Source organism: Ranitomeya variabilis, chromosome 6 (assembly GCF_051348905.1).
Source record: "Ranitomeya variabilis isolate aRanVar5 chromosome 6, aRanVar5.hap1, whole genome shotgun sequence".
Taxonomy (NCBI): Eukaryota; Metazoa; Chordata; class Amphibia; order Anura; family Dendrobatidae; genus Ranitomeya; species Ranitomeya variabilis.
Genome location: NC_135237.1, coordinates 466220905 through 466242745, shown reverse-complemented (window position 1 = coordinate 466242745; position 21841 = coordinate 466220905).

The window sequence follows — 21841 nt, the reverse complement described above, 5'->3', positions numbered from 1 at the left end:
TACAGAGAAGGTATGATGAGTACATGAATGGCTGTGATACATTGCAGCTCGTAGATTCTAATAAGATCTCCTGATGTAGTCAATTTTATGTTTGATGTAGGAGAAAGGTCTTGGGCTCTATGCTCTTTAACAGGTGCCTGTAATTTGGACCTACAAGAGAAGTGAGCTTTTCAAAGAGTCATTTGTGATTATTTAAAAGAGAAATAAAAGCAGTAAAGTAGTATAATTTTGCATGATTAAGGGCAAGATTACAAGGTCTCAGAATGAATTTGCAATTAATGAAATCTCTCAGTGACTGAAATATTATCCACTGAATCTATTTTGACCTAGACTATCTTTGCAGAAAATGCGATTCAGTTATATTCCAAGGTTGCCACTATAAATGTCTGGTAGGAGGGATTGAGGGTGTGAACTACAGTATGAGCCAAAACACATAAAAATCATGTAAATAATATTAAGAAAATTGTGCATTTTGTGTTTATGCCGCCTTATCTGATGATCTAGCTTTTATAAATTTCCAGCAAAAACAACCCAATTAAGACAAATGAAGACTCGAAACAAAAACAGAATGAGTTATTAAAAATCAGAAGTAAAGAGATAGTGTGACGATGTGGACTGTTTTACTCATTCCTTACCATGAAGAAAACTGGCCTATGCATATGTGTAATGTGAACAGTGTTATGCATTTAATGTGTATGTATATAATTCCTATGTAATATGTTATGGTAATGTAAAGAGTAGTGGGGCAAATGCCAAAACCCCATGATAATGTTTATAGATACAAGGAAGCAAGGATTATCAGTAATATATGGTAGGGGATAGGAAGTAAATAAGGAATTGTTAATGTTAGGTACAGTCCGACAGCTGGGAATAGTGTTAGCAAAAGGAGAGGTACTTCCTGGTTATGGGTGCTTAGGAGTAATGGAAGGTTTAAGTAAGTTCTTTGTGGAGTTCAAGTGGGTTGCTAGGGCCAACTTTGGCCTATCACTTGGGGAAGTGGATTGCCATACAACTCCTCCATGTGGATCAATTCATCGGGCCTGGGACCTCGAGATTGGCGCCAGGTGCATCGGGCACATCACACCTGGACGCCTGCAGGGGAAGATTGATGCAGATCCTCAAAGGTTGGGGATGATAATAATAATCTTTATTTATATAGTGCCAACATATTCCACAGCACTTTACAGTTTAACAGCTTCAAACACAACAGTCATAAGTAACAATGTTAACAATACAATAATTAAAGCAACACAAGACGACCCTGCTCGTGAGAGCTTACAATCTACAATGAGGTGGGGAGATGCAAAGTACAGGTGTGTATTTACAATGATGTATTTACAATGATGGTCCAGCCATCTTCAGGGAGTGGGGGATAGATGGAAGTAGTGAATGGGCTACCCACAAACAAAATAACTGATTAGAGAACATGATAGGCCGCTCTGAACAAATGTGTTTTGAGGGAGCGCCTAAAACTATGCAAATTGTGGATGGTCCTAATTTCTTGGGGTAGAGCATTCCAGAGGATTGGCGCAGCACGGGAGAAGTCTTGGAGTTGGGAGTGGGAGGTACAGATTAGTGCAGAGGTTAGTCGAAAGTCATTTGCAGAGCACAGAGGTCGGTTAGGCCGATAGACAGAAATGAGGGAGGAGATGTAAGGGGGTGCCGCACTGTGAAGAGCTTTGTGGGTGAGAATAAGTACTTTGAATTGTATCCTGTAATTAATGGGCAGCCAGTGTAATGACTGGTGAAGAGCAGATGTGTTTGAGTAACGATTAGCTAGATAGACAACCCTGGCTGCTGCATTGAGGATAGACTGGAGAGGGGAAAGTCGAGAGAGGGGGAGGCCAATTAATAGAGCATTGCAGTAGTCCAGGCGGGAGTGGATCAGGGCGACAGTGAGGGTATTTGTTGTTTAGTGAGAAAAGGGCGGATTCTAGAGATGTTCTTTAGGTGTAAGCGGCATGAGTGGGCAAGAGATTGTAAATGGGATGTGAAGGAGAGATCGGCGTCAAACATAACACCCAGACAGCGCGCCTGCTGCCGGAGAGTTATTGTGGTGCCACCCACGGAGAGGGAAATGTCAGGTTTAGGGAGGTGAGTAGATGGTGGAAGCAGAAGAAGTTCAATTTTGGAGAATTTGAGTTTCAGATAGAGAGCGAACATGATGTCGGAGTCTGCGGACAGTCAGTGGTGTTCTGTAGTACAGCAAGAGTAAGGCCAGGGGATGACGTGTACTGTATAGTTGTGTGTCGTTGGCAGAAAGATGGAATCAGGGTGCACTGCCATTGATGGAGAGTGATTAATAGATGCAGTGAAGACAGCAGGAAAAGGGATGCTCTATCAGGAACGAGTGCTAGGGCTGAAGTTATGTCTGGTACCTGAGGGAAAGACTGTAACCTGTTGTGACATATCCCACATGCCCAATGTAATCAGTGTGAACTGTTCAGTAAAAGTTTGACTGTTGAAAAACACTTGGTGTCCCCTGGATTGTGTGCAGTGGTTCCTGAAGATGGAAGCTTGGAGGCAGCAGAGGCCTATGGCCCACAAGTGATTGTGATGCATCCCACACCTAACAGCACATCAGCACTGGGACACGATTTTCCTGTAGTTGGCCAGAGTGTGTAGAAGCAGCAGCTAGTACACAACTACCTCGCTCAGGTTCTTACAATAGTTAAAGGGAACCTGTCACCCCGTTTTTTCCGTATGAGATAAAAATACTGTTAAATAGGGCCTGAGCTGTGCATTACAACAGTGTATTTTGTGGACCCCGATTCCCCACCTATGCTGCCAAAATACGTTACCAAAGTAGCCGTTTTCGCCTGTCAATCAGGCTGGTCTGGTCAAAAGGGCGTGGTGTCTTCCCCCAGATCTTGCTTAGTTTTCCGTTGGTGGCGTAGTGGTTTGCGCATGCCCAAGGTCCTGAATCCACTGCACAGGGGAGTGAAAACAGCGTGATGTGCGTTATTTCCCTGTTGATCGGTGGGCGCGGCTATCTTCCTTTGGCCGCGCGTGCACAGATGGAGCGCTATGCTGCCCGCGGCTTCAGGAAAATGGCCGCGGGATGCCGCGCGCGCGCAGATGGAGATTTTCCTGAAGCAGAATTCGCATCTCGGCTTCAGGAAAATAGCCGCCGCGATCTCCATCTGCGCACACGCGGCATCCCGCGGCCATTTTCCTGAAGCCGCGGGCAGCAGAGCGCTCCATCTGCGCATGCGCGGCCAAAGGAAGATGGCCGCCCCCACCGATCACCAATGAAATACAGCACATCGCGCTCTTTTCACTCCCCTGTGACGTGGATTTGGGTCCTTGGGCATGCGCAAACCACTACGCCACCAATGGAAAACTAAGCAAGATCTGGGGGAAGACACCACGCCCTTTTGACCAGACCAGCCTGATTGACAGGCGAAAACGGCTACTTTGGTAACGTATTTTGGCAGCATAGGTGGGGAATCGGGGTCCACAAAATACACTATTGTAATGCACAGCTCAGGCCCCATTTTACAGTATTTTTATCTCATACGGAAAAAATGGGGTGACAGGTGCCCTTTAAAAGGAAATTTTAAAATCATCTACAATTCCTAGAGCTGGTGTACAGTTTTGTATAGAATTGTATTGCTCAGTTTGAACTCCTTTAATATTTTGAGGAAATAGTCTTTCTGGATATAATCACCTCCCAAATCCCAATTTACTAGTAGACTGCAGCAGGAATTTATGTAGTATATAGTTGGTGTTCTGTAGTCATTTTAACTGACTAAAAGGGGTATTCCCATCTCCAAGATCCTATCCCAATATGTAAAAGGTGTAATAATACTATTATTAGAAAATACCTTCAATGTAGTATAGTTCTTCCAATTTGCTATGTCTCTTACTTCATGCGCAGGGCATTTCAGCAGCTTAGATATTCATGCCTACAGCCACTATCAGCTATCTACCTAACTAATTGTCATAACCATGGATACTTAAGCTACTCCAATGCCTTGCACATAGGGTAAGCAACATAGAAAATCAGAAGAATAGGGAATTCACTGAGCCCATAGTGAGGTGAAAGATGGAAGGCCTGCAACCCTCCTTTTAGAGACAAGCTCAAAAGGGGTGTTGCACTACATTTGTCCATCCTACATTTTGACCGATGTCTCTGCAAATTTCTCTTCTCTTTCTCCACACTGAAAGCTCCGCTGCAGGGCAGGGAGGAAATTAACTTTACTCCCCTTTGCAGCATTGCTCTTTCAGTCATAGGGTTGCAAAGTGGTGGCTGTAAAAAAAAGTCTCAGCACTGATTGATAGGAGGATCAGCATTACAGCCGGTTGTCAGTCACTGCTGTGTGTGAGGTTAGAGCTGCTACTCACTATACAGAGAGCAGTGACTGAAACCATCCCAGCGCTGCCGATATGACTGAAAAGTGAGTTTGCTGGTTGGGAATTAAGTTTATTTCCTCCTGGTAGTGGGGCTGTCAGTGATAGCACCACTCATTGTCAGAACGCTATTAAGGTACCTTCACACTAAACGATATCGCTAGCGATCCGTGACGTTGCAGCGTCCTGGCTAGCGATATCGTTTAGTTTGACACGCAGCAGCGATCAGGATCCTGCTGTGATATCGCTGGTCGTTGAATAAAGTTCAGAACTTTATTTGGTCGTCAGACCGGCGTTTATCATCAGGTTTGACACCAAAAGCAACGATACCATCGATGTTTTACGCTGGAAACCAGGGTAAATATCGGGTTACTAAGCGCAGGGCCGCGCTTAGTAACCCGATGTTCACCCTGGTTACCAGCGTAAAAGTAAAAAAAACAAACAGTACATACTCACCTGCGCGTCCCCTGCCGTCCGCTTCCTGCTCTGACTGAGCGCCGGCCCTAAAGTGAAAGTCAAAGCACAGCGGTGACGTCACCGCTCTGCTGTTAGGGCCGGCGCTCACATAGTACAGGAAGCGGACGCCGGGGGACGCGCAGGTGAGTATGTACTGTTTGTTTTTTTTACTTTTACGATGGTAACCAGAGTAAACATCGGGTTACTAAGCGCGGCCCTGCGCTTAGCAACCCGATGTTTACCCTGGTTACCCGGGGACCTCGGCATCGTTGGTCGCTGGAGAGCGGTCTGTGTGACAGCTCTCCAGCGACCAAACAGCGACGCTGCAGCGATCGGCATCCTTGTCGCTATCGCTGCAGCGTCGCTTAATGTGAAGGTACCTTTAGCCTGTAGACTAACCCCATATCCGCAGGTAAATAGCATTATTTTCCATGATAGATTACTTGATTACCTGAGCATCATTTTACTTGGATAATATGAACTTGTTTTCCTGACAGTTTTGGTGATATATTATAACTCTCTTATTGGAATATAACTTGTCAATATTCTATTAATTTTTCAGAATTAAAACAATCTTCTATGTTTTCTTGAATGTCTGGCCTGATCATGAAGGATTGTTTAGCTAGGCCACCCATAAAAATACAAGTGTTTCTTTGTTGGGCCTTGAGTGATTATTTGAATGAGTGCCGAGCAGAAAAACAAGTATCAAAGACAAAGTGCTTTGCTTAAGACCCTCAAGACAAAAGATCAATTGACTTCCTCTATTAGTTTTTGTGCCAAACATGTAAACACATCTTCTTACTATCTTTAAAGCATGAAGCGTGCCAGCTTGTTAACATATTGGGTGTAAAGCCCCCGTCTCACTAAGCGAGATCGCTAGCGAGATCGCTGCTGAGTCACAAGTTTCGTGACGCAACAGCGACCTCAGTAGCGATCTCGCTATGTGTGACACGTAGCAGCGACCAGGCCCCTGCTGTGAGATCGCTGGTCGTGTCGGAATGGCCTGGACCTTTTTTTGATCGTTGAGGTCCCGCTGGGTAGCACACATCGCTGTGTTTGACACCTTACCAACGACCTCGTTGACGACTCAGACACTGAATCGTCATAATAGCTCCCATGTGAGATCGTTGTACAGGTCGCTACAGGTCGCTGGTGAGATGTCAAACAGTGAGATTGCAGCTGCGATCGTTAGTAAGATCTCACTGTTTGACATCTCACCAGCGACCACATAGCGACGCAGCAACGATCCCTGACAGGTCGTATCGTTGTCGGGATCGCTTTAGCGTCGCTAAGTGAGACGGGGCCTTTACTGTGGTGTTAACAAGCCTATAAATACCATTATGTAGATTTCTGGTCCTGACAGAGGAGATCAGATGCTCCTGAATAATCTAAACCAGCATTTGGCTTTTTAAGCATTTGGCAGCTGAGCACATGGGGTCAAATGTTGACATCTGAAGACAATTACTTCTTGCAAAGAGTGTGATGTCAAAGCATGCATGTTATATCTTCAGCAAGGTGAGACCAAAGTGTAATGTAACGAGAAAAAGTTTTTCATGTGATGGCAAAAAGGAATAACAGAGATGAGTAAATCGATGTGATGTGAATCTAATTTGTTTTCCATTTTTAGGAATATGCTGAACCTGGCAAACACAAATAATTTGTTATTCGCTTTGAGTGTACATCCTAAACTTGACATAGCCATTATATACTTTGCTGAACTCTTTATCAACCAGAAAAGGATGACATGACCACATACGCGACCTGGTGGGCTTTGCCCATAATGCCTTCCAACTAACAGATCTCATGTTATGGCACAGCTACATAGGCCTAGGCCTAGCATAGCCTGTATAAAAGCAGAAGCAGCAAATACAGCAACTATTTTGTGGTGAATCTGGATAGCGAGATGAGGATACTACTAGAGATAAGCAAACTTGTTCAGAAAATATTCGCCAATCTCAAATTCGGCATAAATGTAGGACATTCAGGTTCAGGCTCGGATTCCTGAGCAGTTTTCCTCAAGTTGGCAAAAGTCAGTCACAGTTCGGTAAATGATCACATTTCCACTAATGCTTCTTTTAGGACTTTGGCTAGGATAGTGGTGCTGTATGATGAGTGGGGGGATGTGTTTTATGAGGAGAGGGGGAGTGTATAGGTCAGAGGAGTGGCCGAGTGTATTTTTTTTTTCTAAATTAAATAAATGTGTGTACAGCCAATCAGGGTGAATACATCATCCATAATGTCCAGACAGAAGGGCTTGTCCCTGTATATATAAAAAGTGGTAAAGGTATTGGCCTGCTCTATGTTGTATGGCGAGGTGCTGTTGTAACGGGCCAAATGACCCTTAGTCCATTCAATGAAAATTCACCGCATACTCTGTATTTTTGTGATGATTGAACATAAAGATCCATAGAGCAACTAAGGTGCATATTGAATCAAGAAGTGTTAGGCTTTTAAAACGTTATAACTTTATTAATATACAAAAACTACACACAATAAAACACAAAGTAAAACAATGCCTCATCAACTTGAAAAAATTTTTTATGAAAAATTATTAGTTAAAATGTTGTGGCAGAAAAAGGCAGAAAAATGCAGAAAAGTTCAAAGGCTAGCAGGAGCAGACGGTAATAATGAAATTTCTATAGTTAAATTTGATCTGGCTCAATAGTTCAATACAGGACAGCTTGCAGTTACTCAATTTTGTAACAAAAAATGAACTAACACAGTAAATGTGCTCAGCAGCACAATATTAAGTCAGAGCATTGTGCATAGATTTCAGCAGTAGGTTTCTGAAAAACAAATGCAGACAAGCCGGCCTTTAAGTCACACAATGCAATACAATCTACATGTGCACCTGTAAGGCAGCAGCTAAATTCCTTTAATATGCATCATAACAACAACGAACACCAATGAATTCAAGGCGTCACTTAGCCAATATAAAATAAGTCTTGTAAAGACAAGATCCGCTGCTAATCAGTACATGGCATATGAGAATGTTGAAGATAAGCAAAAACTACAAAAATACATATTACCTGGCAGTATAATGCGATGCTATGCTTCCTGCTGCCAGCCACGTAAGGCACACCAGTCTCTGCCTAACCCCGACACGTGTTTCGCACCAGCTTCCTCTTGGGGGCGTGTCCGACTAGAGGCGGCATAAAGCCGTATATTGTATATATCATTATTGATATCCTCAGAGGTATTGGGTTGCGACTTTTATGTATGGTCCTCTCGTTACTTAATCTGGTTCTATTGTCTCCTTAATTACCTTTTGAGCATAAAATGTATATTGCCACGGTTTTGCTCTTACCCTGGCTAGAACCTGTGACTCATTGTACCTCTATTCCTTTTGCAGCCTCATGGCCTTATGAGCTGGATTACTAGGTCCGTGTGCTATTTGCACAGCGGTGATGAGACTGATCTGTTAGCAGGGTAAAGCTTAGCAGATTGTGTGGAGAGATACGATTTGTGTTGAGATTTAGACTCCGCCCCTGTATGATCCCATTGGTTAATGGCTGCTTAAAAGGCTTTATGCCGCCTCTAGTCGGACACGCCCCCAAGAGGAAGCTGGTGCGAAACACGTGTCGGGGTTAGGCAGAGACTGGTGTGCCTTACGTGGCTGGCAGCAGGAAGCATAGCATCGCATTATACTGCCAGGTAATATGTATTTTTGTAGTTTTTGCTTATCTTCAACATTCTCATATGCCATGTACTGATTAGCAGCGGATCTTGTCTTTACAAGACTTATTTTATATTGGCTAAGTGACGCCTTGAATTCATTGGTGTTCGTTGTTGTTATGATGTATATTAAAGGAATTTAGCTGCTGCCTTACAGGTGCACATGTAGATTGTATTGCATTGTGTGACTTAAAGGCCGGCTTGTCTGCATTTGTTTTTCAGAAACCTACTGCTGAAATCTATGCACAATGCTCTGACTTAATATTGTGCTGCTGAGCACATTTACTGTGTTAGTTCATTTTTTGTTACAAAATTGAGTAACTGCAGCTGTCCTGTATTGAACTATTGAGCCAGATCAAATTTAACTATAGAAATTTCATTATTACCTTCTGCTCCTGCTAGCCTTTGAACTTTTCTGCATTTTTCTGCCTTTTTCTGCCACAACATTTTAACTAATAATTTTTCATAAAAAATGTTTTCAAGTTGATGAGGCATTGTTTTACTTTGTGCTTTATTGTGTGTAGTTTTTGTATATTAATAAAGTTATAACGTTTTAAAAGCCTAACACTTCTTGATTAGTGTTGAGCGATACCATCCGATACTTGAAAGTATCGGTATCGGAAAGTATCGGCCGATACCGGCAAAGTATCGGATCTATTCCGATACCGATACCCGATACCAATACAAGTCAATGGGACTCATGTATCGGACGGTATCCCTGATGGTTCCCAGGGTCTGAAGGAGAGGAAACTCTCCTTCAGGCCCTGGGAACCATATTAATGTGTAAAATAAAGAAAAAAAATATTGCTATACTCACCTCTCTGACGCAGCCTGCACCTTACCGAGGGAACCGGCAGCGTTGTTTGCTTAAAATTCGCGCTTTAACATCCTTACGCGAAGTCCCGGCTTGTGATTGGTCGCGCGCCGCCCATGTGGCCGGGACGCAACCAATCACAGCAAGCCGTGACGTAATTTCAGGTCCTTCAGGATTTTAAAATTACGTTCCGGCGTTGTGATTGGTTGCGTCGCGGTCACATGGGCGACGCAGCCAATCACAAGCCGTGACGTCACGGGAGGCAGGAGACACGCGCATTTTAAAATGCGCACGTCTCCTGCCTCCCGTGACGTCACGGCTTGTGATTGGCTGCGTCGCCCATGTGACCGCGACGCAACCAATCACAACGCCGGAATGTAATTTTAAAATCCTGAAGGACCTGAAATTACGTCACGGCTTGCTGTGATTGGTTGCGTCCCGGCCACATGGGCGGCGCGCGACCAATCACAAGCCGGGACTTCGCGTAAGGATGTTAAAGCGCGAATTTTAAGCTAACAACGCTGCCGGTTCCCTCGGTAAGGTGCAGGCTGCGTCGGAGAGGTGAGTATAGCAATATTTTTTATTTTAATTCTTTATTTTACACATTAATGTTGTTTCGATACCGATACCCGATACCACAAAAGTATCGGATCTCAGTATCGGAATTCCGATACAGCAAATATCGGCCGATACCCGATACTTGCGGTATCGGAATGCTCAACACTATTCTTGATTCAATATGCACCTTAATAGTTGCTCTATGGATCTTTATGTTCAACAGGTGATTGGAGTGTAGCCCATCCCTTAGCTTGGTGAGATGGGTTTGGGTCATATGTTTACATATTGTGTTTCTGTCTATAGGCAGTATACCCGATTCCATAGTATGGATTTTTCAGCCAGAGAATCTAGTTGGCGTCAAAAAGCTTCAAGTATTTTTCGTTCTAATGCCTCTCAACCAATGACCGATGCTTTTAACACAGATAAAGATTTAATAAAACAGTATAAAAACTGTATCCACAAAAAAACAAAAATATGGTGGACTAAAACAGCGTTAGAGAACTATGTTAGTCAGAAAATCATTCCACGTGGTTTAAGGGTGCAACTTTACCCCACTTTTGATCTGGGAGAACAATATCTAATTGATCGTTGGATGACTGCGGCTTCTGTCTGCTCCCTAGAGTTTCTCCAAATAATTATAGAGAGCAATGTGTTATCTATAAAGAAAATTGAGGAGGAAATCAATAAATTAGAACTCTCCCTCAAGAAAGATCTAAAGAGTGAGCAATTGGAGGCATTTCTGAAAGAAATTGATAATGATCTAGAGAAGTGGGAAAAAGAGATCTGTGCTATAAAAACCAAAAAATATTCTAGAGACGTCATTGACTATGAAACCAACAAAATTTATAGATGGCAAAATCCACGATCCAGTGATGAGAGACGAAAACCTAGATCAGAAGCATTTAGTTCAACATCCTCAGTTTCGGATGCAGGAACCTCCAATCAGAGTAATGAAGTCACCCCGTGGAATAAACGCACTAGATATGGAGGAAATTTAAAGTCTCATGATTTTTTCAAGAAAAGGCCTTACCAAAAGACCGACAAAATGAAGGTGATCAATCTGTCAGAACATATTTTGTCTGATGTTCAAACGTCTATCCTTGAAAAAGGACTTACTTTTTGTCCGTCCTATTCCTTAGATGCATTCACATCGATAAAGGATTTACATTTATTTTCAAGGAAGTTAATTTAAAAAAAATTACACTATAAGGGGCAACAGGATGATAGCATCGAGTCTGAGTTGGAAAGGGAAGCCCTTGCCAATTTGAAAGCACTGGAACGGGAGAGCAACTGTGTCGAGGTAAGTGATTTTCCAGATCATTTGATAGGTAAATCTAAAAAATTCCCAGCACTTAACCTTTGCCCTGCTGTAGAGGTGTTCACCAGGCTGGTGACCAAAGACATAGAGGAACTAGCGGCCAAAGGCTTTGGCTCCTCCAACATCGGGCAACAAGAGAGACAAGCTTTGCAAACATTACGGGAGTGGGATGATGTCGTGTATAAGATGGCTGATAAAGGAGGTAATCTGGTCATTTGGCCACGTACACTGTATGAGAAACAAGCCTACAAACTGTTGGGTGACGGAGCATGTTATAAGAAACTTAGTTTGAATCCAATGGATTCCTTTCAAGAGGAATTGGTTGAGATCCTTGAGAAGGCGTTTTTTGAAGGAACTATCCCTAAGAGATTGCTAGATCTTGTTAAAAACATGCACCCTAGAATGCCAACACTATACCTTATCCCAAAAATACACAAAAATCCCAGGGATCCCCCTGGTAGACCAATTGTGTCTGGGAATGGTGGATTATGTGAACTGGTCACTCAAGTTCTGGATTACTATCTCAAACCCTTGGTAAGTCAGCTACCATCATTCATCAAGGATACCACATCTGCCCTACAAAGAATTGACAATCTACATTTGTGTCCTAATAGTGTAATGGTGACCGCCGATGTAGAGGCGCTTTACACTTCGATCAGACATTCGGATGGTATTAGGGCTGTGGCATTGTTTCTAAGTGCAAGTAATCTTGAAAGAAATATGGTTCAGTTATTGCTTAAGCTCTTGGAATTTGTTTTGTCACATAACGTTTTTCTATTCGGGCGGGGCACGTATTTGCAGTTACAGGGTACAGCGATGGGGGCTTGTTGTGCCCCCTCTTATGCAAACCTTTTTTTGGGGGCTTGGGAGAGGGAAATCTTCATGAGCAATCCCGTCCCCCAGCATGACCTCATCCAAGGCTGGATGAGGTATATTGATGACATTTGGTTTGTATGGGAGGGGAGCATTGACGAACTACACACCCTCATCGCTGACCTCAATTCCAATGATTTAAACATCAAACTGACCTTCAAATATGGTAGGTCTGTTGATTTTCTTGATCTGCGGATACGTGCCTTGCCCGAAGGTGATTTGGTGACCAGTGTATACCGTAAACCAACGGCCACTAATTCATTACTGCATGCGAAATCTGCTCATTTGCCATCCACAATTAAGGGCATACCTGTGGGTCAATTCTTACGGGTCAGACAGATATGCTCTAGAGATGAGGATTTCTATAGACATGCCGATGACCTCACGGCCAGATTTTTACAACGTGGTTACAGCCATAAAGTTATACAAAAAGGCCGAAGCAGGGCAGAAAAAACTCCTAGGAATAGCTTATTATATAAGAATGCCACTAGGATGAAAAAAGAACAAGATCAGGTCAGATTCATCACCGGGTACCACAACAAATGGTTTCAATTCCGAAACATTCTAGAGAAAAATTGGAGAGTCTTGCAAACAGACCCAGTTGTGAAACAATTTTTACCTTCGAGACCTTTGTTAGTGGCTAAAAGATCGAGAAACATCCAGGACATTTTGGTACATAGTCACTATGAACCAGCTAAGGATAATAGAAGAGCCAAACAAGATCTAATTGGCTTCTTTCCATGTGGCCGATGTAAGGCCTGTGCCAATTGCGTTAAAGCCAAAAACTTTTTCAATTTTGATGGATCCAAAAGATACGATATAAGAAGTTTTCTGTCTTGTTCATCCAAAGGAGTGATGTACCATTCAACATGCCCATGCGGTAAAATTTATATCGGTCTCACAACGAGAGAGCTGAAAATACGCATTCGAGAACATTGTCTTGATATAGAAAAGTCAAAAGTTGTCCAGGATGTTGCCAGTCTTAAAACGCTCCCCAGACATTACAAAAAATTTCACAACAGTGACCTTAGATCTATGCGTGTCATAGCCATCGATTCTGTTAATATGGGTCCGAGAGGAGGGGATTTAGCCAAAAGACTGGCCCAGGTCGAAAATCGTTGGATCTATCGCCTAGGGACATTAGCACCTCAAGGTCTTAATGAAAATTTCGGATTTGGGGCGTTTTTGTGATACTGTCCACCATAATTGATACAGCATATATTGCATTGGTCATTTTTTAACTTTAACTTTGCTTGTGTGTCTTTTGAGGTTGTATATGTTTTAACTATATTTTAATCAGTGTTTGTTTATTTCTAGAGCTCATGCCGTACTCACCCTTGATATGACTTACTGTGTCTTCATCCGTTTATCCTTGGGGTCTATGATGTACCGGGGGATGATCTCCAGAACTTTACCGTGGATTCATCAATCTCCTTCACCTTTTGGAGCATCTGCTAGTTGACCAAATGACGGTTGGCTTCCTGTCTCAGGCGAAATATGGATTGGTGGCAGAGTACCATCTACTATGAACTCTCTTCTTAATGATCGGACCAATACAATTTTGTCATATAGAACTATTTTATGAATACCATACCTTTTATTCGAATATCAGCCCAAACTTTTTTCTTAAGGCTGGTCCTGATGAACTATTTATGATATGATGCTCATCTGATTTTGATTGTGGTCATACACTATACATCAAGAAATTTGTACTTTAACCTAGTAGGAAACTATTTTATTTATTTTTACAAATTTTCCTAAAGGCTACAATAATGTCCGGTGTTGCTTTCCTTAATTTTAATGGTTAAACCTATTTTTTTTTTTTTTTGTCAGTTTACATATATCTAATAGTGATGGTCATGACAATATATTATTTGCCTTCTTCCTTATTTGTAATGATCTCCAAACTATTCTTTCCGCACTATCGCACACTTTGTTTATTAAATATACTTTCACTAATTCTTGGTTATTTGTTTTCACTCCTGTTTTTATCAGGCTATTTTTGATCTTTGCCTTAGCTTATCTATTGGGTGTCTTTTTCACTACATATATAGTATAATATCATCACAGTTTCTTATTTTGGCCTTCACTAGTTTCAATTGTGCATGAATGTATGCATTCTAAATTCCGTCTCCTTACACTTCTATGCATGGGTTATGGGCTAGACAGGCTGCACCAACCTGCAGGTGGTAGCTCCTGTTACTCCATACCCAAATGCACATTTGGTTTTTTCAATTCTTTCTTATTTCCTTTATAGTCTTCATCACATTTTCACCACATTTTTTAAGGTTTCACCTTTTTATTTTGTTTAACAGTTTTTATGTTTTATATTATATACCATGACCGTCATGTTTTAGGTATTTGGCTTATATTTTAGTCCACGACTTCCTCGTTATTTAATTTGGATGTATTTTCACTTTAATTTATTCTTTATGCATAAAATATATATTGCCACGGTTTCTTATTTACCCTGGTTAGAACCTGTGACTTACTGCACCTCTAGCCCTTACACTGCCTTACAGCCTTATTGGCTTGATTGTTAGCCCGTGTGCTATTTGCACCACGGTTATGAGATTGTTCTATTGGCATTGTAAGGCTTAGAATATTGCAGATTAACCTGCAGGTGATAGCTCTTGTTACTCCTTTTCTAAATGTACATGGTTTTTTTATTTTTCCACATTCTATTTTTTCAGTTTTATCACATTTTTATTATAATTGTTATGGTTTCATTTCCACCTTTATTTTGTGCCTAATAGTTCTTATTACAAGAGGAAGTTGGTGCGAAACACGTGTCGGGGTTAGGCAGAGACTGGTGTGCCTTACGTGGCTGGCAGCAGGAAGCATAGCATCGCATTATACTGCCAGGTAATATGTATTTTTGTAGTTTTTGCTTATCTTCAACATTCTCATATGCCATGTACTGATTAGCAGCGGATCTTGTCTTTATAAGACTTATTTTATATTGGCTAAGTGACGCCTTGAATTCATTGGTGTTCGTTGTTGTTATGATGTATATTAAAGGAATTTAGCTGCTGCCTTACAGGTGCACATGTAGATTGTATTGCATTGTGTGACTTAAAGGCCGGCTTGTCTGCATTTGTTTTTCAGAAACCTACTGCTGAAATCTATGCACAATGCTCTGACTTAATATTGTGCTGCTGAGCACATTTACTGTGTTAGTTCATTTTTTGTTACAAAATTGAGTAACTGCAGCTGTCCTGTATTGAACTATTGAGCCAGATCAAATTTAACTATAGAAATTTCATTATTACCGTCTGCTCCTGCTAGCCTTTGAACTTTTCTGCATTTTTCTGCCTTTTTCTGCCACAACATTTTAACTAATAATTTTTCATAAAAAATTTTTTCAAGTTGATGAGGCATTGTTTTACTTTGTGTTTTATTGTGTGTAGTTTTTGTATATTAATAAAGTTATAACGTTTTAAAAGCCTAACACTTCTTGATTCAATATGCACCTTAATAGTTGCTCTATGGATCTTTATGTTCAACAGGTGATTGGAGTGTAGCCCATCCCTTGGCTTGGTGAGATGGGTTTGGGTCATATGTTTACATTTTTGTGATGATGCCAAAAAATAATATTTATTTGCAGTTCATGGGAACAGAAAAAATAGAAATAGGTAAAGCGCAGGAGAAAATTCTAAAGCAACTATATTTGAGTGATGTTTCAACCTGTTACAGGTCTTATTCAATACATAATTGGTAATTCTTTAGTCATGGAGATAGATGCAGCAGCAGAAGGCCAGACAAGGTGCGGGAGAGCCACCAGTAATGTGATTTAAAGCTCACTTTGCACACTACCCTGATCAGGGAAATAGCCCCATACAAACTGCATCTATCTCCATGACTAAAGAATTGCTAACAATGTATTGAATAAGATCTGGGACAGGTCGAAACTTCACTCAAATATAGTAACTTTTGAATTTTCTCCTGCGCTTTACCTATTTCTATTTTTTCTGTTCCCACGAACTGCAAATAAATATTATTTTTTGGCATCACCACAAAAATACAGAGTATATAAAAAGTGGACAAGTTGTTTTCCTGGTGCCATTTTGTTGGTGTAACAGCACAGAGAGGCTGATCCTGCTGCTGCAAGTTGTCATATAGTTAGATAGGATACTGTCCTCTGTGAAATCAACCTTCCATCATCTATCCAATTTGTGCTAAGAGTGTTGTGCTGACAGGAGTCCGCATTTCCTAATCCAAATCATTTGGGTTAATACTGTGTTGCAGTCAGGACTCATGAGGTCACATTTGCCAATAAAAATCATTTAGGCTAATATTAGAGTGCAGGCAACAAGCCCCATTTCCTAATTCAAATAGTTTGTGCTAATGGTGAGGTGCAGGCAGGTGGCCCCATTTCCTAGTCAAAATCGTTTGATATATCATTGAGATGAAGGCACCAGGCCCCATTTCCTAATAAAAATTGTCTGGGCTAATATTTGGATGCAGACAAGAGGCCTCATTTCCTAATCAAATCGTCTCACTACTGGATTGCCACTTTGTGAGATCCACAGTACAAGAGTACATTTTGCCAGATGCCTTCCCCCCCGGAAAGGGACGCAAACATACTGGAATATCGAAACACGCTTGCAGACAATCTTAAGAGTGGTTTTCCCCAAGACAACAATGACGCACATAAAGTGTGCATCGCAGTTACAAACTATTAACCCCGGGAATGTCGAATCGTCAAGGCAAAAAAATTAGCATTAGTAAAAGCAGTGTAAGAGGCATAAGCAATTTATGTGAGTCATTTCACACATTTTTTTAGACCAGTCTGCACCAGCAGGACAGAGTACAAGTCTGACAATTTGTGAACAATTGGAGATGATATATGCGAGTGTCTCGAGCTCAATATCAATGCTGGGGGAATTTGGACCCTTTTGCATTTTAGTCTTTAAAAATGGAAGAGTGGTCTAGGCACGCCTGTCACACCTTGGAGGTTTTGTCGTGCTCGGCAGCCAGTGTTTTCTCAAAACATGTCTTCAGCTCTACTCAATATGTCCTCGCAGATAACCACATCAAGATGTCCCGTGAAAGTGTAGACTGCCTAACTTTCATCAAGATGAAAAAGTCTTGGATCTCCAATGACCTTTGCACCCCAGTTGCAGACTGCTATGGCATAGTTTTTAGTGTGATGCACTGATCCCGAGTTATTGCAGTCTGTAACACCTTTGTTATGGCTTCTGTGCCTGCTGTTGCTTCTGCTGCTATTGATACAAACAATTTTTTGAAATGTGGAGACTCAAAATTTGGTGTCCATTAAAGATTATCAAAACTTTCAAGGTTCGGTTCGATTCACCGAACGGTTCGACAAACGTAAATAAATGCCATTAGATTCAATGGGAGGCCAAACCAAAAGTATATACAGTACAACACCTTAAGGGGTGACAAAGCTTCCCAAAAAGGTAAAATTAGGGGGGGAAACACCATGAAAAGTGGCAACAACTGACCCACAGTAGAAATTTGCCAATGCCATAGTAGCAGTCAGCCATGGGCCATGCATGAGGTCTCAGGGTCTGGAACAACATTTACAGCTTGGAATTGAAGTTTCAATGAGGACATGGTGGTTAAGAGAGAGGTGTAAGCCTTCTTAGCTGGGAGATCTGATACCTTATGCAGCACCTCCAATTTTTTTTTATTCCAGCCACACTCAAAAATCATACATATCAGTTTCAAACATGGTAGAAAAATGTAAAGCGAGTAACACAGGTAGTTGACAAAAAGTAAGTACATGCCTGCCTGTCTGGGAGGTCTACTTTTATAGGCAACCCACCAGATGGAGACTCAACTTTGGGTCTCCACATTTCAAAAATAATTTTCACATACCACTAAAGTGGCATCAATTTCCACAGACTAGAAACAGTATAATAGGCCTCTAACACACCTTCCACCACAGACAACCCACCAGATAGAGACCCAAGTTGGAGGCTCCACATTTCAAAAAAAAGTTTGTAACATCAGCAGCAGTAGCAACAGCAGGCACACAGGACACCACAAAGATGGCACAGACTACAATAACGTGAGATCCATGCATGACAGCAAAAACAACACCATTGCCTAGTCTGCCCAGTCTGCGACTAGGATGCAAAAGTCTTTGGAAATCCATGACTTGTTCATTGTGATGAAAGTTAGGCAGTCTACACTTTCATGGGACATCCGGATGAGTTTATCCTTCAGGACACCAACAACAACTCTGGAGACACGTTCTGACATGCTCTGACAGAACGCTGGCTGCCGGACATAACAATATCTCAAAGGCATGACAGTCGAGCTCAGGCCACTCTTCCATTTTTGAACAGCAAAATGCAAAAAGGGTCCAACCCCCTGATGGTATTTACATTGAGCTCCACAAACTCCTGCGCCATCCTCTGCAGTCATTAAAAAATGTAATAGATAAACTTGGCACACACGTGGTGATATGCAGGTGAGAATTTAATTGAGGAGAGTACATACAAGACGTTACGGTCATAGACCCTCATCAATGTACTAGATAAAAGGAAAATAATAACAAATAAATAAAGTATGTACAGTGAATTATACAACTGATGGTCTTATACAGGTTTCAGCAGATAGGAGAACAGCGTCCGACATCAGATTAACAGTATAAAATATAGCAATACATTACAAGACATGTTACCGTATACGTCCTTAATAATCATGCACTAATGGTATGTATCTTCCGAAAATAAGAATCCCAGTATAGTAAGGAGGTGGCTATTGGTTGTGACCATTTGGGGTGAGATATGGGCATATACCCTCTCTTAGAAAATTATTTGTCTATAGATTTTAGGAGATAAACCTGAAAAAGATATATGTAAAATGTACGGGGCTTATGAGTTACCCTGGGGAGTTACATGTTCTGTGGGTAATGGGTGGTATATGTGAAAATTAACCTACCCCATTTAGCATCAGGTTCAGCTCTGTATAAAGGCCTTATATGGCGCTGTGGGGATAAAGGCAGGTACGGTATAAATATGCTGAGGAACGGTTGAATACTGCATGTGCTATGTGTGCAGGGACATGTGTCGCTTACCCAAAGATGTGCTGACCGGACGCGGTATCCACCGCTCGTCCTGAGTGTGGAGGGAACATGTTGGGAGTCGCATTATAAAGGCGCGCTGGTCATGGTGAGACGCGCTACCGGAAGTGCTAAACCCGGAAGTGACCTCAAGGTATGGGTATGGCTATGGTGCGTGCCACTTGTTCAGAAGTGGGTGGGATTGTACGTTCCACTCCGGGCCTGCGCAGTGGAGGAAACATGCAGTTTAGTTCTCTTGAGGCCGATTCAGTGCGTGATCAGCATATTAACTCCCTTACGGTGGTGGGAGATTGCGTGGTGATGGGTGATCCAAAGTGACCGATCTCTGTGATACAGTGAAGGAGTGTAGGTCCAGTGCTACATTAATATAGACGGTTCTGTAAAGAGAAATGTGAGTGTTAGAGTCATGTACAGCATATGACATTACAATCAACATAGAGAGGTCATAAAGAAAACATCACAAAATGAGGCAATGATAACAGTGAATAATAAACAATGTCCCAAGTTAAGATAAGAAGGACTGGATGTCGTAGTCTCTGTTTAAGCCCCTTGGGGCTAGGGTCTGCAGTTCATGTATCCAGTATGCCTTCCTCTTTTTCAGGAGGCATACCCTGTCACCCCCTCTGCGTAATGGCGTCACCTGCTCAATTACTTGGAATCTTAATTGAGCGATGGTATGGCCCTGGGTTATAAAGTGATGAGGAATAGGCAATAATGTTTTTTTGCATCTTATCGTGGATTTGTGTTTTGAAATCCTCTGTTTGATCGGTTGTGTTGTCTCTCCTACATAATATAGCCCGCAGGGACATTTGATCACGTAAATGACATATGCCGAATCACATGTAAAGAAACCTTTAATGGGGTATTCCTTGCCATTGTGGGGGTGGTAAAGGGTTGTACCTCTCTGTACGCTGTTGCACTGTGTGCACTGTAGGCATGGATAAGTGCCTGCCTTCGGGTTCGTAAGAAAACGTTGTCTAGATGTTGGTTGTGAACTACCTATATCTGCCCTAACTAATTTGTCACATATGTTGCGCGGTCTACGGAAGCATGGAAGAAAGGGTTCGTTGAATTCCTTAATCCCTGGATGTTCCAACCCAAGGATGTGCCAATGGCGTCGTATGGACTTGTGGAGTAAGTATGCCAGGGGGTGATAATTATGCACAAATGGGATGCGGTGTTCTGTGTTTGCCCTCGGATCTCGGGAGGGATTCGTTTTAGCAACATCAAGAGTATAGGGGGGATAACCCCTCTCAAGAAACTTTGTCCGCATCTCTTCCAATTGTTTTTCCTGTAATTTACCATCAGAGACTATTTTATGGACCCTTTGAAACTGTGATTTTGGAATTGAATCTTTCATTTTTGTGGGGTGAAAGCTGTCATAGTGGAGGAGACTCTTGCGATCTGTTGATTTAATGAATAGGTCTGTGGAGAGTTCTCCCTGTTCATTTGTAATGATTATAGTATCCAGGAAATTCACCCTATTCTGATCATAGGTCATCGTGAAATCCAGGCCTGGCCAGGATGTCTTGAGGAATTAAAAAAAGATTTCCAATGTTGTCTGTGGGCCATTCCAGATGCAGAATACATCATCAAAGTACCTTTTCCACACTATAGCGTGTGTGCGAAGAAGGTCATTGATATAGATGGTACTCTTTTCGTAATCCGCCATATATGAATGTACGTAAGGTGGCGCAGCGTTACTCCCCATCGCGGTACCCCTTATTTGTAGGTAAAATTTGTCCTCAAAAAGAAATAAATTTTTGGTGAGTATTATGGAGAGTAACTCGCAACAGAGATTGATCTGTTCTGGATCCAATCAGAAGTCATGAGTAACTTTCTGACTGATGTAATGCCCTCTACCTCTTTGGGTAAGCGACACATGTCCCTGCACACATAGCACATGCAGTATTCAACCGTTCCTCAGCATATTTATACCGTACCTGCCTTTATCCCCACAGCGCCATATAAGGCCTTTATACAGAGCTGAACCTGATGCTAAATGGGGTAGGTTAATTTTCACATATACCACCCATTACCCACAGAACATGTAACTCCCCAGGGTAACTCATAACCCCCGTACATTTTACATATATCTTTTTCAGGTTTATCTCCTAAAATCTATAGACAAATAATTCTCTAAGAGAGGGTAGGTCTCCCCCTTCCCCTTATTTTCTCTACCCTTTTTTTGCACTTTCGTGACCGCCCATATCTCACCCCAACGGTCACAACCAATAGCCACCTCCTTACTATACTGGGATTCTTATTTTCGGAAGATACATACCATTAGTGCATGATTATTAAGGACGTATACGGTAACATGTCTTGCAATGTATTGCTATATTTTATACCGTTAATCTGATGTCGGACGCTGTTCTCCTATCTGCTGAAACCTGTTGTGGATTCTGTTTTTGGGCTCCCTCTGGTGGTTACAACTGGTACTGGGTGACTTTGGTGGGTTGCGGTCTCTGGTTTCCACCTGTCCATCAGAGGCTGGGTGTTTCCTATTTAACCTGGCTTTCCTGTCATTCCCTTGCCGGCTATCAATGTATCAGTGTGTCTCTGTTACCTTTGCTACCTGCTCCTAGGCCTTCAAGACAAGCTAAGTCTGGATTTCCCTGTTTCATGTTTGCTTTCATGTTTTTAGTCCAGCTTGCAGATATGTAATTCTCTGCTGCTGGTTGCTCTAGTGGGCTGAAATTACCACTCATGTACCATGAGTTGGCACATGAGTTCA